Genomic DNA, 13113 nt, shown 5'->3' with positions numbered 1-13113 from the left:
GCAGGTATCAATTTGAGACCAGTACCTACTTAGTGATATGGGATCAGTAGGGTCAAGTCACACTGCTGGATCCAGGTTACTTTGAGGAAAATTGAGCTCTCCTATGTTGAAAGGAGACATGTGCAGAGCTCGGTTTAATGATAAAATTTTAATCGTGAAGAAATGTAAATACAATGGAAGTGGAGATGATTGCAAGGCCCAGAATTATTACATTTTGTACTTCTCAATTATAGTATTAACTGGCATTAAATCAGAAAAAAAGTGTTTCCTGAAATGTAATACTGTATTTTAACATTACTACACCATCTCCCCATTCTCCCATGAGGCGCCTCGGGACGCTTTACTATATTAAAGGCGCTATATAAATACAAGTTGTTTTTGTTTTGTAATGTAATGCATTGACTGACTATATTCTTTCTTTGCCAGCTATCAAGCATGCACATTACAGGCCAGCTATGCAACGTATTTTAGATCATTGTACATCATTGTGAAGTTGCCCAAATATAATTTATGAAAGTTGTTTCATCTCAAGGAGGTCATCTGATCAAGCTTCAGCTTCTTACCAACTACAATACAACAGCGCCTAGTACAAAGCAAACCTTTAAATGTCATTTTTAAAGGACAGTTTGGTGCTGTCATTTCTTCACTGTTAAAATTTAATCAGTTGGCGAGCTCTGCACATGTCTCCTTTCAACATAGGAGCGCTCAATTTTCCTCAAAGTAACCTGGATCCAGCAGTGTGACTTGACCCTACTGATCTCTTATCACTAAGTAGGTACTGGTCTCAAATTGATACCTGCAGTATTAACTGTCATCTTAACTACAACATGAAGGTGGAAACAGTTATTAGGAGTTGTCCAGGAAGTTTGAATTAGAAGTTTCACCTAGCTTAGAGGTCTTGGGATTTTTAGTTTCTGTGGACAAAGAATGAATGTGTGTTTGTGTGAGTGAGTGAGCGAGCGAGCGATGCATCATGTAATTCCACAGGAGCTGGGAGAAAATTACAATATTCAGAGTGCACAACAACCTGCACAACTTGACAACTACATAGAAAAGAGCTGAAGATTAATGGTTCCTGTTGAAAAACAGAGCATGTGCATTATGGTAGCTGTAGTTTTCAACCTCTTCCTGTGGAACTACATTACTTAGGTGTACTTTGACAAACAGTCAGAAAATTTATGAACAGCAGACACAATTCACCATTCCCAGTCATTTTATGCAATTAAGCCACTAAATAAAAACTGAGCTAATGCTGTTTGGGCTGAAGTTTTTTTTGTACGTCACCGAGGGGAACTGATGTTTATTCTGGGGCCAGAGCGGGTTGTTTCTTATATGCTTTGATGCTGACCTCTGACATTGCAGCCTGAGCCATGGCAAATGATCAGCTATTCATTGGTTGATCATTGGAGACAAGAAAGTAGAAAAATCTCCCCATGCAGTGTTACACCAGCAGCTCCAGCAAGAACTCAAGTCATTCACTGCAGATAAGCAGGAGAAAATATCTCTTAAATAAGCGAAAAAAGATTTTGGAGGAGAGAAATAGGGACAAACAAAACATTTTAAATCAAATATTGCAAGTCCACTGAGGTGCAGCAAAAAATATATAATGCAAATAACTGAAAAGGTTGTAGGGAGGAAAGGACATCTTAAGCAGGTTTTGTAAAGAAAGACTTGCATTTATATAGTGCCTTTCACGACCACGGGACATCTCAAAGCGCTTTACAGCCAATTAAGTACTTTTTTGAAACGTAGTCACTGTTGTAATGTGGGAAACCCAGCAGCCAAATTGCACATAGCAAGCTCCCACAAACAGCAATGTGATAATGATCAGATAATCTTTTTTGTGATGCTGATTGAGGGATAAATATTGGCCAGGACACAGCAATAAGTAAATAGTACAGAATATATCTGCAAGGCCCAATATCTTTCAATATTCAGTTTGGGAAGAGGGTACTGGACATGGTTCCATTTTAAAGTTATTCTCGAGGTGCGCATAAATGAAAGGCCCTCAAACCTCCTGTGTTTTGTCACTATGCACAATGAAATTCATTCAAACCTGAATTTAATGCTGCTCAATAAAAAGTCAGTGCTGTGGTAAAACCACCAATGAACTCCTGTACAAATGAATAACTGTCTTTAAAGCAATGTTACAGCACCTATGTCCGTTTGCTGAGTGTAAACAAGCTTTCTGTAAAAACTCTGAAACAACGCGATGACGTCATCACGTTGGTCACGTGGTGCCCCGAGTGGCGGGAAACGTGATGACATCATGACGTCAGAGGTGGGAGGTTCTGAGTTCAGACCTCGTGGAACTAGTTACTGTGTAGACCTGTTTACTGTTGCTCCTGCATGTTTTTGTTTTGTTCACCAGTTTAATTAAATTCGGTTAATTTACTGAACTGCCTCGACCTCAGTGATTTAGATAGGAATCCGTTGATTCCAACAGTGCCATATGTTTGAGCTCATTTAGCCAACAGCAAAAACTTGCCCCAATTTGAAAATTAATCTATCTTTCTCTTCTTCCCATTTTTTTAAAATGGAAGTTGTATGGATAGATGCAATCTGCATTTAGCTAGAGCTCAGAGCATGCAATCATAGAAGATCCTACAATCACACTTGCATAGCTGTACACACCCAATTAAGTCAGGCACTCCCAAGGATCTGCACCTATTTATTATCCAATCACCCAACTTTTTAGTAATTCAGCAGTGTGCTGTACCTCTTGCCTACAGATTACTGAATTGCTGCTGTCAGATGTGTTTTCTCTTCTTTGTATCTCAACAGATACAGGAACCAGCTACTTATTGACAACTAAACTATAAGCTCATAATTAATGTAATGCAGTGAAGCCATATATGTTAGGAAATTAACTGATTATATGAATTGTAATTTGAAATTAAATGCAATGTTCTACCTAGCCAGTCATGCATTACATTCAGAATGAGATTATAGGTGTCAGGGCCAGAATTTGCTGGAGCGGGGCATCTTACGACATGCCGATGAGTTGGACTTTCTTCCTCGCCCTTCAGCTCAAAAAAATTTTGCACCACAAATTACTAGAAGTGCGAGCTGACAACTTGTGTGGCAAGGTCAACGGGGCATCTGGGACCAACAGTCTATCTCCTTAACCAATTAAATTTAAGAATAGAGAAAGTAACATGACAGAGCTGGAATTAGGGTAAATTAGAGTCCAATTAGATATAGAAAGAGAAATAACGAGAGAGAGAGAGCGAGCGAGCGAAATATTGGATTGTGAAAAAGAGACAGAAAAGAAAAAGTAAAAAAATTCTAAACCTCTAGGAACAATTTAACTACCTGCAGGAATGAGTCTCCAGTTTCAGTTGTTCCCTTTTTGGGCCTCCAAGGTTGAGTAGCATTGCAGGACCATAAATCGCTCCATTACCCGGGTCTTTACGCCGTGAAATACCAGCCCTAACTTTCTGTGGGGAGTTTAATTCGTATTTACGACGTAAATGCAGCAATTTCTTGAAACTCATGGAAGTTGACAGCAAGCTCCAATTTTTTGCGAGGTTAATGGTGGAGTGGCACAAATTGTCCAGCAATTTGTGCCGATCTGCAACTCATGCTGTATCTCTTCCTCGTCACAAATTGGTGGGGTTCTTTTTATATAAATGTACAGGAAACTCTTTTAACCGGCGCCTAAATATCCGGAAACCTCTCTTAACTGGCAAAATTCAGGAGTAGGTTCAGTTAAGTTTTACTATATTAGTGGCCGTGTAACCGGGGTTCCTGGATCTGTGGCCATGTAACCAGGGTTCCTGCACCTGTAGCCGTGCAACAGGGACTCCTGGACCTGTGGCCGTGTAACCGGGACTCCTGCACAAGTGCCATGTAACCGGGGCTCCTGCACCTGTGGCCGTGTACGGGGCTCTTGTACTTTGGTAAGTATACCTCTCTGTAATCCGGACTTTTTGATCAACCGGCACCACGCCGGTCCCGGATAAAAAAAAGAGTTTCCTGTACTAATGATGCCATGCAAACTTAACTTTCATTCGCTCAGCAAATTCTGGGACTATAAATGAAATATACGCCATTTGCTCCTTCAATGGCTCCACAATATCAAGTGAATAGCTGAGGCAAGTAGATCCAGAAGGCCACAGAATCCATATCCAGCATGTGCTGATCTCTACCAGGGGTTGGCAGTGGAGGCTCAATAATTGTCCACAGCATCCCTAGGCTAGGGACAAAGAAAAGAAAGCCAACATTCCCATTCTCTGATCACTATCCAGAAACCCCGCTGTAAATGCATACCTGCAGACATCAGACAAAACACAAAAGACCAGGCTTGGTAGTGATGTTCCCCCACCCAAAAACACTCAAGGCATCCCCACTTAGCACTTAGGCATAGTACAGGAGGGGACCTGGCATCCATGGTACTATAGCCTAGCAGGGAGTCAACCCTTCAAGACAAGGCAGGACAGGACAAAAAATTGGCAAAGAAAAAATAATTTAAAACCAGAATTTATACATCGCAGATTATGAAAAGATTAAATTCCTGCCAATCGCAGATGCAGAACAAAATGACAAAATAAAAAGAAAAATCAGTAATGCAAGTATACAACCCAATACTTTCTGGATTGCAGCCTCGTCTGTGGCTCTTCTCTTCTCCTCCTCCTTCTCCTCTTCCACCCCCCCCCCCCCCCAGTTTATAAAATATTTCTAATTTTTATTATCAAAAAGTTGCACAATGAGTACTTCGGTTGGCTTTACAGCAAGTACTGCATCACAAACCTTTGCATGATGTCACAGCAATCTCATGAGAGATCTTCACCAGACAAGTGACAGACTAATTACTTCACACTGTAATTACCAATTCAAACTTTTTTTCCTAAGTTGACTAATCAGATCAGTTTGAGCAGGATCTCCGCATTTTCACAGCCATAGGCAAGCTTCATTGAGAACATTCTGAACATACTTTAAATTTCATTAGCTTCTTCAAAATCCACTCAAAATATATGCATCTTCAAAAAAAAACCCTACTCTTTTATAATTGTGTCCATGATTACAAAAACATTTCCTTTAAGATTATAAAATACTTCCCTTGTATCTTATGAATAGAATTTACAAAAAGATGTAGTGAAGAAGCATTCAACTGTATGAAAGCAGCATTGTTGCAATCAGATATTTTATCTATTACAAATATACAAAACATTTAAGTCAGTTATATTTGGAATAAGAATCAATTATGGAATAAACACTTACCGAAGAGATGCTTGGATTTATACAATGCTTTATCGCGTTATCAAAGTGATGGTTAAGTAGGCAGAAATATTATAATGATATCCTATCTCTGGAGGTGTTGCAGGTGGAGAATGAAGACCAAGTTTAGTCTTCAGGTGAAGTGGAGTTAGACAGCGGGAGACAATTGAACCAGTGTGTGCTGATATGAAAGCAAGAGCGCTAGAGAGAGCGAGCGAGCGAAAGATAGATCCAGAAAACAAAGTTGGTTGAAGCATCAGCACCGCCACTAGCAGGAGGATGTAAATACAGCATTATCTGTTTACATAGACAGTTTCCATTATAAATGTGGACAAAGGATGTTACAATAGGAAAAGACTTAAAAATAAAGTGCAACAGAAAGTAAGGCTCTGTAGTCAGGAAGTGCATACAGACAGAAGATAATTAACAAGATAGTGTTACTTCTCAGAGGATATTCAAGATCGGACATATTCATGTGATATTTTGCCACAAAAGAAACCACGGAGTAGAGATTTGGCTTTTTTCAAAAAGCTACAAATTCATGAAATGAACAAAAGAAAATGTGATCAATACACCAACATTCCTCACTGTGGTAATATTGCAAGGTGCAAAATTGCACCCCACAAGAGCGTTAACTATCTTCCACAGCAAATAGTACATTATCTTCAAAAATTATAATTCCTTTGTTACTTCTTTTTTCCTAGGCAATCAAACTAGTGAAGTAATGCTGGAGTTTTTTTTTCCAGAATTATAGTTTTGTGGCGAAAGGTGGGGGAGAGGGGAAGAAATGAGAAGAAGAGACTGCGTCAGTCTCTGGCCTTTCCTCAAGCGCTCAGTTCAAATCCAGCCTAGATTGACAGGATGAAAGCTGTCTCAATCTTCTGGCTGGAGAGGGGAGTTTGGACAATTCCAATCTAACCCACAGCACAAACTGTCCCCAAATGGTCAACCTTCCTCATCAAAGCCACATAGTGGTTAATATGGGAAATGAAAGTGTTCACTCGTAGGAGATGCTCAAGGTTACATTGTTGGAGCAGAGTAGAGGGAGCTTTACTCTCTAAACAAGCTACACTTCAGTGCTTAATGAAATAAAAATATTAAGTGTCCAAAATGCAAACTGTTTCATTCTCCAGCCCAAACTCAGACCTGGAGTATGCAATTAAAAATTATAGTTTTATATTTAGAATTCATAGGCTACATTGTTGTCAACAGAGTTTTATCTTTAAAGTTTATATCATCATTTACTTGTAGCAAGTTTTAATTTAAACTTACTTTGCCAGTGGTGGGAAGTGGGAGGTCAGAGAGGAGATGAAAACTAATAAATTATAATTAGAGATGAGCAGTAGGCAGCCCTGTACTTCAGAATCTGTTCTTAAATTCAATAAGACTGCGTGGCAGTGTACGGTTAGCAACAAGTATGTAATCAAAGCTACATAATGGTTCACAACCAAAAACTGTAGTCACTTGTTCAATTCAATTTACCCATGCACTTTTGGGATCAGCACTGGTCAATGGATAATAATCAGGGGCGAGAACCCCAACTGAGTTTTTCCCCTCCCTCAACCCAGCCATTTTTAGTGCTCCTACTTTCACTACAGCTAACATAGCTAACTCAGTATAGACCGAGGATCATGCCCGATACCTTAAAGGTCTACACGGCTTAGTATCTCATTACACAGTCAAGTTATTTAGTAGATCATTAGGGGAAGAATGAGAAAATTCTGGTCAGTGTGGTATCTGATGTAATGCCAAAAATGTGAATGTGTTCTACCTTCCACTACAGGAAAGCACAAAAAGTCAAACATAATACTAAAATGCTCAAGAAAGGTGAAGTCAATTTAATTTCCAACCTTGCTGACACTCCTGAGAATGCTGCTGAGAAAAAGGTAACAAATGAAAACATTAGGTTTTGTTCCCAGCCCATTTCCATATATCTCCCAGAAGCTGAATCAAAATGGCATTGTTTAAGACCTGCCCAAGCTTCTTGGTGATGGGTGTGGTGCTCGATGCAGGGAAGACAATTTTGTATTTACATTTTATTGCTTTAAGTCTTTTTAAAAAACACGGATTGCCAATGATGCATTAACATTAAACAGTTGCACAATAGCAGCAGGAAGAAGCCACTCTTGGGTCCATTACAACTAGGAGGTGACGAATATCATATCCTGTATTAACCTAATCAGCAAAAGGCTCTGTAATTTCTGATAAAATCCAATACGAGTGGCTAGGAAACACTGCGATTATATTTCAGCCTTCTGACGGTATAGCCTAACAGCTACAAATAATTCAGTATTGATGGAATGGCAAGTAAGTAAGCTCATGATTCAGAAGAAATATAGTGCATCAAATCATGGTAAAAGGGAGATGAGACATTTGCCTCTAATACAAGGCTTTGTTAGGAATTGCCTTTACATCATACCTTTCACAGTTAAAACAAAACACTTAAAATGTATTGACTTTATCCAGAATAATTAAGGATCTGATCAATAGTGTTCCATTAATCAGACATGTGGAAAAAGAAGATTGTTTACAGTCACTAATTTCTTGTAATAGTATTACTGTAGCATTTTTCAGGTAAATTGTGTCATTTCTTTATAAATTACTGCAATCCACTTCTGGTCTTGCATTGCTGAAGCATTTCAGCAGTCTTTTATAAACATAACCTAGTTCTGCACATAGTCTGCTTCATTACTGTGCGAGCACACCCAGCATCACAAACAGGAGACAAAAGAGCATCAGTACGTACAAGTGTTTCAAGCGTGTGGATAATAATGAAATCTATTTATACTACTCTATTTTAGAATTCCAAAACATAATTGGCCCAATTATAGGTTGTAAACACCTTTCTCCACTTATTATGTACCATGATTTTTACAAGTATATTTTGTAGTCAAAATCAATTTTTAAAAAGTCAGTTCCACTTTTAACAGATTTGAGAAATCTATTGATCACAAAATTAGTGTTCTCACACTTACTACATAAATGGCATTACAATCACAGTAACTAATGGTACCAGAAGGTACACGCCAAACTGACTACAGTTACTGACCAAGGCACAATTTTGTGTGAGGAAAATTCATCAACCCGAAACGGTAATTCTCTCCACAGATGCTGCCTGACCTGCTGAATATTTCCAGCATTTTCTGTTTAGAACCAACCACAATGTCTGAATCACCATTTCAATGACCATTCATGTCTGGACATCCTCAGAGAAATAAGTGTGCTAATCTCAAAGAGGGAGGGAAAAATTAACTTGATATCTTGAGATATGCTTTAGTGAATCACTCACAGTTTCTTGTAGGTCAATCACAAAATGACAGATATAGTGGCAACATAAAACAAGCAAGACCATTCGATACATCTGGCCCATTGTTTCCACAGATCATGTATTTTGCAGTTCAATCCAACAAGGGATTATCTTTGAACCCAGCTCCTAAAATGAAATCAAGCAAGACTCCTGAATAGCCAACAACAACTTGCATTTATATAGTGCCAACATCCCAAAGCACTTCACAGGAGCGATTATCAAACAAAATGTGCACTGAGCCATATAAGGAGCTATTAGGACAGGTGACCAAAAGCTTGGTCAAACAGGTAGGTTTTAAAGGAGCATCTTGAAGGAGGAGAGAGGGGAAGAGAGGCGGAGAGGTTTAGGAAGGGAATTCCAGAGCTTAGGGCCTAGGCAGCTGAAGGCACGGCCACCAATGGTGGAGTGACAAAAATCGGTGATGCACAAGAGGCCAGAATTGGAGGAGCGCAGAGCTCCCAGAGGGTTGTAGGGCTCCAGGAGGCTAGAGATAGGGAATGTAACTAACTTTACATTCTACTCTATATACCCTGGATTGATTGACTTTATTTGGCATGACATCTCTATGATTCCAGCACTTTTGGCACCATTACATTCTACATATGTGATTATCTCTGCCTGTACTTATCCTTACAACTCCAATTGTATAATTTGCTTGCATTCACTTTATCCACTCCTTTCGAATCACAATGTGTAGAATTAGCTCAAGTTGTCAATTAGTCCTACTCATTTGGCCAAAAGAAAAATAGAGATATGATTGGGAAGTGGGGTGAAGTGACAATGAGTGATGGTTTATGCTAAGGGTGAATATAGTATATTAATAGACCTAAAGTATCTGTGTGCAATGCCGCTTCCAAAACTCACATACACAAGGTAAAACAACTGATATAAATTTGTAACTACTATGATTGTGCTGCATAAGTTTACGGTCAGGAAGTTGAACAATCACAATTTGAAATGCAGTCACAGCCGGTCATCAACAGTTTTGGATTTATTACATCTGTAAAGTCAACCACTGATCATTAAATTGCCAACTACCTGTAGTATACTGCAGTCATGTTCCAGTGATGAATGTAAAACCAACTCTACTAATGTATTTTTGATTAATGAGTATTAAAAAATGACAAAAGACAGAGTACCGATACAGGATGCAATGCTTTCAGCTGCCATTTCAGTTTCATTTAAAAGGGAACAAATGTAGTTATAAAAATTGGTAAAAAATTCCAAAGATAAATAATCTCCTTTATTCCAAATAGAGTGTAATTTGTGCATTTATTGTTCCTGCTGGCAAGCTCAGCCGGCATTGCAACAGCTAACCTGCCAGCTCACAGCTGCCCAACGCACCTTCCAATGGCTCCAGATGATATGCAAAAACATTCTTCAGTGTCACAGTTGATCAGTTTTACTTCAAAGCTCCTATTGGTAATACTGGGTACCGTAATTATAAACTGAACTCCCACTGACACTTTCAGATGGAATGCAGCAACAATTAAAACTCCCATATCTCCAACACAAAACCTTAAAAAATGTTAGTGCTTTGTACCACCACGAGCTGACTAATGGCTCTATTTATAGAAAATTGGCAGCAGTTTATAGGCCGTGCATGCCCTCAGCCGCACCTGTGAAATGCTTCCTCTCTTGTACGCTTCTCAACTGTTCCACCAGTTGTTCCTTTTTGTCTTGTCTGCCCTTCCCCCACGCTACACTGTTCTGTTCCTCTATTTTGGCCTCCTCATCCATAAATTATGCAAGTAGAAATCCATTTGACCAAGAGATTATATTACATCTGCTTCCAGGACTACAATTTCTTAGAAAGGGCAACATTTCAGCGAAGGGAAAGACTTTAAAAGTTTGTCAGGATATGTGCAACACTGGCAATGCTGCCTTTATTGCCTAGTTGGGCCGAGGTGGCTGTGGGCTGTGTTCTTGAACCACTGCAGTCTTCGTGGCATTACTACTGTACTTTGTAACAATGCTGCTTGCAATCAAGTGGCTGCCTGGGTCACATCAGAGGGCATTAAGAATCTATCAGACTGTAGATTAGATCCACGTGCAAGGTAGGGGAAGCAGGTTCCCTCCCTGAAGGGCATCAATGAATCAGTTGGGTTTTTACAACAATCGGTCATATTAATCTAGTGCTGGCACACAATTTACCAGATTTATTGAATGTAATTTCATAATTTGCCATGTTGGGATTTGAAGTCAAGCTCTGTAGTACTAGTTTAGTACGACAGTTACTACATTGCTATACCCTTTGCTATATGTAGTGAGTGAGAGGGGGGAATTCTTTAGTTGAATAGAGCCAAGAGCATGGTTAATCACATACATTTAAAAAGTACCCCTCATTACTCCATGAATAATGGCTTTGCACACCAGTTTCAAATCCGCTTCAACATGGGCTGCAACTCAAAGCAGTGAAAGTATTAGGGGTTGATTTTTAGTGTGCCGTGAGGCGGGCTTTTAGGCGTGCGGGGGGCTAAAATCCTGAATTCGGGGGTCCCGGCACCATCCCACCCAAAACCCGCCTCCATGTAAGTTTCAAAGGAGGCGTGTACCCGCCCCCCCGAGGCGGGAAGGGATTAGTGCCAATTAACAGGTAGTTAACAGGCAGTTTTTAGCCTAATCCCTATTTTGAGGGGTCGTGTGGGATTCCCGACGGCTCCAAACCACGTCAGGTTAGAGTCGTCGGGCCGTCGGGTTGAAGGACTTGGAGAGGTCGAGATGTCGGTGTTCAGGTGAGTGATGGGTGCATGAGTGCAAAGGTAAGTGTGTTTGGTGTGTCTAAAGTAGTTTAAATTACCTGTACTTACCTTTAAAGCCTTCCTTCCTCTAGGCTTTGGGAGTCCATCATTCAGCCGGCACAGAAAGCAGAACGGCTGTGATCCGTCAAAAGTGACAGCCTTCAGCGCCGGCGAGATTTCGAACCGAGTCTGCCTATAAGGACTCAGGTTAGAAGTAAGACTGTCAGTGTTTGACAGCTTCAAACAGCTGTCAAACACTGATATTTCATCTATCAACACGTCTTGACAGATGAAATTTCAGTCTGTGATGTCACCTATTGCCAGGTGGCCCTTAATTGGCCTGCTGAGCCCGCTAGGCAGGCTCAACAAGGTCAATCAAGTGAAAATCGCATGGATTGGCCACATCTTGATGGAGGCGGGACTAAAACCCGAAAGTTGTAGTCCCGCCTCCTTCCCGACTTCTGAATGAAAATTCAGCCCTTAATGTCTGTTCCATGTAGGGCTTTAACTTCAGCAATTTCTACAAATGAATTCTAAATGCAACTCACAGTATGGGGAAAATACCATAATTAGATATTCAAGTACAGTACTTTGGAGTATATTGTGATGATGCAGAAGGAAGTGAAGACAAAAGGTCACCCTTTTAACTCTGTTGCAAGTCTGCTTCCACGTGTGAAGACTCCCACTGTCTCCAGTCAGTCAGATAAATAAAACTCAATTCAAAAGCTACAGTAGAATCCTGTTATTGGTGATCTAATGGGATGGATTGGGGGACTATTTAAAGATAAATAGTTTACTTTAACAAAAGTCTGTAACTTGTACATGTAGATTGCTGCCACCAAATAACAGAATCATAGCATTTTCTGTCTCGAAGCAGATTAATTCCAGTCATGCCTCAATATACTAGCTATATAACACAAGAACATACTCAGAGGAGCTTCAAACTAGTTTTAAAGATGTGGTCTTCATTTTGATTAAGACACTGGTATAATCAAGTTAAATCAAAATTCAAGAATGTTGTCAAATATTACACAGTGGTTAGGAACTAGTCATTACAGAACCATCATAAGAGCATTTTGACAGAATTAGACTGCTGTAATCACAGTTTAACACAAAAGAAACACCAACTTAAAAGGCACAAACAGTTTAAAAAATAAAAGTGGATTGGACAGTCAAATTAAGCAAGTTCTATTTCATTTTGCATCAGCTGTCAAAACAAGTTAACTGATCAAGCCGATGAGCATTTCTATTTCATTCTGCAGTTTAAAATGCATATAATATCCAGCATAAACTTAAGAAAATCAAACTCCTTAAAGGATTTGGTTTCCCCCCCCCCCCTCCTTTTACCCCTCAAAGCCTCTAGTGATTGCCAGCGATTTCCTCCTTCACAGAATTAACATTGATTAAATATGGACATTTCAAAAGGAAGTGCAGAATAGACAAAAAGCATGCTATCCCTCTTCAAAAATGAAAACCAAACACTGTAATCTATATGCATATCATGTTAATACAGTGTGCATGTAGTGGTTTTTACAAATATAAAAGGTTCTGTCATACTATGCAATGAAAAGAGATAATTTGGGTACATTTACAAGCATATCCTATAAGTTAAATACTATAATAGAGCACCTGGGAACTTTTTTTTACAAACTTCCATTGCTCGCATAGAGCTAACTGCTCCTTCAGATCTTTGTTAACATTAAAAATTAACAGAACTTCTCTTTCACTTTCAGACAGAAATGCAGAGCTTGCAGTACAGCTCAGGCCTGCTGGCCCTGAATCACTCTCGCCACTCACTCGGGTAACAGCCGCCAACAAATGCATGCAATACACCCGCGCTTTTAC

The 13113-nt window shown here is 39.6% G+C and overlaps 1 protein-coding gene across 4 annotated transcripts in view; it reads right to left on the bottom strand.

Annotated features, from left to right (window-relative positions):
- Nucleotides 1-13113, bottom strand: part of osbpl3b (oxysterol binding protein-like 3b) — a 307799-nt gene that overhangs the window by 252303 nt on the left and 42383 nt on the right. The gene's annotated exons all lie outside the window — the stretch shown is intronic.

Source organism: Somniosus microcephalus, chromosome 5 (assembly GCF_052327205.1).
Source record: "Somniosus microcephalus isolate GS21.2 chromosome 5, FLI_Smic_1.0, whole genome shotgun sequence".
NCBI classification, from domain to species: Eukaryota; Metazoa; Chordata; class Chondrichthyes; order Squaliformes; family Somniosidae; genus Somniosus; species Somniosus microcephalus.
Note: the sequence above shows the minus strand (reverse complement) of the source record. Positions and strands in the feature narration are given on the sequence as shown.